Source organism: Silene latifolia, chromosome 3, assembly GCF_048544455.1.
Source record: "Silene latifolia isolate original U9 population chromosome 3, ASM4854445v1, whole genome shotgun sequence".
In the NCBI taxonomy this organism is placed as follows: domain Eukaryota; kingdom Viridiplantae; phylum Streptophyta; class Magnoliopsida; order Caryophyllales; family Caryophyllaceae; genus Silene; species Silene latifolia.
The window spans coordinates 75,401,824-75,407,548 of NC_133528.1; the positions used below are offsets into that span (position 1 = coordinate 75,401,824).

Below are 5,725 nucleotides of genomic sequence, written 5' to 3' on the forward strand. Positions count from 1 at the left end.
TTCGACGACGGCAATTAAAACCGTCATTCCAAAAATAATAGTGAAAATTCAAAATTCACTTTTCCTTCAAAATTCAAACAAACGGCGATTAAAACTGCCACTTCAAATTCAAAAACAAATAGTGAAATTCAAATTCACTATTCCTTCAAATGTCAACGGTGGCAACATAAACCGCCACTTCAAAAACAATAATAGTGAAATTCAAATTTCACTATTTCCACGGCGACATCAAGAGTCCGCTATTTCAAAACAAGCCCATCCAACGCGGCTATTCTCACGGTCGATCAACCGACCCCACCATGGCTGACGAGCCTTACAACGCACGGCGGCTGGCGAGCCCTCCTCATATACGCACCATGGCTGGCAAACCTTACTATGCACCGCGGCCGGCGAGCCCTCCTCATATGCGCACCTCGGCTGGAGAGCCCTCTTCATATACACACCGCGGCTGACGAGCCCTCCTCATGTATGCACCATGGCTGGCGAGCCTTACTAAGCACTGCGGCTGGCGAGCCCTCCTCATATACGCACCATGGCTGGCGAGCCTTACAACGCACCGCGGCTGGCGAGCCCTCCTCATATACACACCATGGTTGGCGAGCCTTACTACGCACCGCGCCTGGCGAGCCCTCCTCATATACGCACCATGGCTGGTGAGCCTTACAACGCACCGCGGCTGGCGAGCCCTTCTCATATACGCACCATGGCTGGCGAGCCTTACAACGCACTGCGGCGGGCGAGCCCCTTCATATCCGCAACACAGCTGGCGAGCCTTTGTCCGTAAACAAGATACAATCTAAGGATGTATCCCGAAGATGCCTCGAGTGCGACTCCTTATCAAGCTGGCGAGCCTTTGTCCGCAAACACGCGAGGACATATCCGAAGCTGCTTCAGGTATGACTCCTTCTTATGGCTGGAGAGCCTTTGTACGTAGTCTAACGGACTTTAAATGACTCGTATAGACAGTCGACAGACTCTAAACTATTCCCGACGACAGGTCCTTGGCTCATACCTTAGAGTCGCCTTGGCGTCGCCCTTCCCGACGGTAGGTCTATGGCTCGAATCCTTTCGAGCCGCCTTGACGTCGCTTGGGTCTCCAGGTTGTAATCTTTGATTGACCTGGGGACTCTACTTTGACTTTCGCCCGGTCCAAGCCTCAGTCAAAGTGGGGGCTCTGTAGATACCCAGTTTCTGCTGAGACTCCAATAAACACCCGATGATTATCGGACTACAACATGCTTTGCAATCGCAGCGTTTGATCGACAGTTTGTGTACAACTTTACGTCGGAAAACTTAAAACGATTTTGAAAATAAAACTTTTCAAAACTTTTCAAAAGTACCTGGAGTGTTTAATGCATGACGACGGGGTCGCAATGACACTAACTAGAGTCAAAACCGACACCGGACCAAAAACCGACTCAAAAATTCAAATCCCGACTCCAACAACGAGTCAAACCAAGTCAAACACAAAAAAACAAAACCATTCAAATGCTTCCATGTTCAGATTTCCCAGGATCATGCATGGTCAAGTACCAAACATGTGCATACAAATCCTAAGATAGAACAAATCATCATTGCATTTGTGTGAAAGCGACAAGACACCTCGAAGACGTGCAACGTGGCTCGCGCCTTTTTGAGCAGCCCAGGTGGCCACGTCGCTTAAAACTCACACAACCACTCATTCTCCTATAAATACCCCTCAAATGCGACCAATTGAAGGTTACGCAAGTGTCCGCCCCCTCTTTTCTTCCTTAAAATTCTAGACTCGACTTCCTAAGTCACAATCCGACACGTGTTTACGACCTACCGATCGTAAACACAAGCCTTACACATTGTTTGGTACCGTCATCGTGCATTAAATCTCTTGACCGACCATTTCGACGACTACACCTTCACTAAACTTAACAAAACACTCTTTTTACTCACTACTACAAATCATTTCAAATGAAGACGCTTTCTCCATGACGCCTTAATAAGCGTCGAAGCCCAATGTTAGGCGGGATTTAGTTTTAGGAAACAACGACGTCGTTTGGAGTAAATGTATCCTCCTTTCTAACCCTAATGCAAATTCTAATTTCTTAACCACCTAAATTCTCAGAAAATCCGTCTCTCACTCTCCCTCCCTTCCTCTCCCTCTCTCTATCTGGCATGTACATCTCTCCAAGAAAATGAAGATCTCAATTATTCTTTGAGAAGTGTCCCTTCAGATCAATATTTTGTGCATTCCTCGTCTCATAGAGGTAAATCTTATCTTTTCATATTTTGGTTATCGTTTTGAGTTTTATTGTCTCTTTAATTTAAAAGATGATTCCTATGTCAAAAATGCAGGGTCCCTCGCTTAGATCTACAACTACCTGAATTGATATTCAAATATTTGGGTTAGTTATTATCTATGTTTTCTAATTTTTGCACTATTCCAGTTTTATGTATGTGGTGATTCTTTTGAATGCCTGTTGGTTTCTCGCATCTATAGGTTTAAATTAGTCGTACCCCCTTTTCAATTTTACTTGTAATCTCACTTTGTTACGGTTTCCCTTGCATAATTAGCTTTTTCCTGAATTTTCTCACATCGAAGCTTCATTACATCTGACTTCAAAGTTAATTAGTGTATCTTACTTGAAATGTCAGGGTTTGACTTAACTTCTTATTTTTTAGTAATTCTTGTGTTGTTTTTTCTTTTGGCGGACCATTACACATCTCACTGATCTTAATTAGAGATTAGCTTTTATAGCCTTTTATGTCTATGGCTTGCAATACCTTCTTTTATAATGGCAAATTTGTGTTCAATCTTTCATTAGATACCAGTCTTCTAGTCTAATGAGTGTTGTTTCGAAAAATACTTATTCAATCTAATAAATTATGTTTCTCTGTTAAAAGGTATGACATTCAGGTGCTTCTTTCATAGTTCGTTAATTTTATGTGTCTTGCCAAAACTTGTATCCCCTCCTTGTCAATTTGTCTTTGATTAAAATACCCTCACAAGGAATATAAAGGTAAACATTGATTGGGATGAAGTGATTATCTAATTTCAAGTTTGTGCACCGTAGAGCAAGTGTGATAGATTTGACAATCGAACTTCATTTATCATTTGGATTGAGCTCCTCTTGTTTTTCCAAATGTGCTAAAACAATGTTAGACTTAAGGCTTAATTAGCTTTGAATTATGTAGCAATTAATATTGTTTCTCCTTCCTGATTTTTATTCTTATAAGTTACAATTAGAATAGCGTGTTCTCAAATATTTTACTTTAGCATCCGAACCTATTGTTGAACGTCTAGAATTTGCATATTTAATTTAATCTCTTATCATCCACATTTTATAGTTATTAGTTTTACATAGATTTTTTTTTCTAAAACCAAGGTGCTCTCCGAAGTGATTAAAAGGTTGATTAATCAAGAAGTTAGCTGGCTTAACTTCTTTTATAAGGGTAGGTACTGAACTCCTAACATAACGTTTGATTTATTTTCTTATTAGGATAACTAACCCAGACGGCTCATCTTGTCCAGATTCTTTACTCGATCACAATGTTAGTGACGTATGACATATTAAGCTATAGCCCTTCCTCCTTGATTCTATACATAATGGAACTTGTTTCTAATTAACCAATATTAACCCCTTCTAATAATAGGATATCTAATCCTACCTGCAGTTCTATTTCTGACATCTAGCATTATGCATTTTGCAGTCTGTTCTGGTCTCACAAGATTATCCTCAACTCTACATTTGTTTCTTTGGTACGACACATGATAAGCCCCTACCATTAGAATCATTCTTTGAATGCCTCGTTGCAACTTGGTTCCTTTGCATTTTTTTACACCATTTAAGGGGGTTTTTAACTGGTAACTTCCTAATCATCAGCTCATAGAGACTCTCTACTAGTATCTATTGGATGGATTTAATCTACCTAGTGGGATTGTGCCGCTTCATTTACCTTTCCTCCATTTCCTTCAATACTACAACATATCCTAAGACGGGATTTTGTTAGCCGTGCCCCTCCCTTTGTGAGAGTATTTTAATCAAACGCAAATAAATAATTAAGATGGAGGGAGTATTAATAAACTATGACGAATTAATAGGATTTTTCGAGATGTTTGTCTGTCATACTAACAATGGTAGACCCACAGATGATTTCAACTTGGTAGTTCATAAGTTTTTATTCTCACATTCATGAAGTTGCATTCTTTTATGAATGTTTTTTTGTAAACAATGACCGGTTTAGTAGGGTAGACATTTTTGCCGGCAATGCTAAACATTTTTGCTTGATTGTAGTGTGTTTTGTGTCTACTACCAGCCTAATGGTATATTTATTTAATTATTTTACCTTCATCTTTTCTGTAGTTATGGTTATGCAATGGAGATATACTCTTATACGAATTTGAACAGGCTGTCTCATAGTGGTGAACTTCTTACCCTCAAATTTCAAGTCTTGTTGAATGTGTGTATAAATTTGCTGGCTCTCAACTAACTAAATTAACTTCTTTGAATTGACTCTCTCATACACTAATACGCTACAGGTAAGACGCAGTGTGTTCTCTGCAAAGCATTGTTTCCAGCTGAATTTTTCCGATTATTAATTTTTGCTGTTTAAAATTTGCTTTATGAACCTGTTTTAGAGCTTAGCTAGTATACATACATCAGTTTTTAACATTTGGGAAACTATCTTAAGGTGGAATTGGCTTTTAATGCAGCTCTGAACAATAAAGCTTTTCTCGGTGATTAATGGAAGGTTTCAAGTGAAGCACATTGAGTCTATTTTTGAGGAAATTTGCCAGTTTTTTTCTTATTGTTACAGAGTTGGACAGGGAAGTTCTTGAAGTGAAGATCAAAGAGACAATACAAGAGCTTGAAGTAATGTAAATGTTAATTGTTTCCTACCAATATTATAGTGTAGTATGTATATTTCTTGTGTGTTTTGGAAAAGTGTGGGTTAATGATTTAATATATTGTAAGGTTGTAATCCAAATTTTGTATTGTTATTAATGTTCATCTACTTTGTACTCGCGGTAAAAAAAACACTTTGTACTCGGCTATTTCTTTTATCAATGATAAATTTTGATGGGTTACTCTTCAAGGATCTTAACATTTAGCTCCTTTTAATTTGCTGGAGTATGTTGGGATATAGGAGAGAATTGGAACCAAAAGAAACGAGAGAGGGAAAAGTACGGAGAGGTTCAAAGATTCATGATGTATAATAAAGTGTCAGCAATTCTTGACAAAAAAAACGTCGAGAAATTTTGACGAAAAAAAGCGTCGTCTTAAAAAGAGGCCTTGACGCAAAAAAGCGATAAGAAGGGTGACATTAAAAAGCGTCAAAAAATCCTGACGCCCCGAAAACACGCTTTTTAAGCGTCGAGAAATAAAATGGCGACGCTTTTAAGCGTCGAGAATAGCCTTAAAAAGTGTCGAGAATGCAAGGGATTTGTTGTAGTGACTTACTAAAACGGTTATAAACCGAGTCTTTTCCGACCAAACGAGTTGATACACTTATGTCGGTTTCTCGCCATAAGCCAAGCATGTAAGTATGAGGGTGTAAAAATCCTTTTTTTTATCATGTCTTTACTTGTTTCATGACTATAACATGCTAAATCATGCATAACATGGTCCAAAACATGGGAAGAATGAGCCAAAACCGGACTTTTTGGTTGAGGCAGAGGCTACTTACGTAGCACGTAGGCTCGCGCCTAAAGCACCCTGCCCAGCCTTAAGTCCAATCCGTGTTTGGTCTC

The 5,725-nt window shown here is 39.3% G+C and overlaps 1 long non-coding RNA gene across 1 annotated transcript; it reads left to right on the top strand.

Moving 5' to 3' along the window:
• The first annotated feature begins 2,029 nt into the window (after positions 1-2,029).
• LOC141646142 (uncharacterized) lies at positions 2,030-5,056 on the top strand. The gene is made up of 3 exons (XR_012545377.1): positions 2,030-2,240; positions 2,329-2,378; positions 4,688-5,056. It is a non-coding gene; the product is annotated as an uncharacterized LOC141646142 (long non-coding RNA).
• The last annotated feature ends 669 nt before the right edge of the window (positions 5,057-5,725 follow it).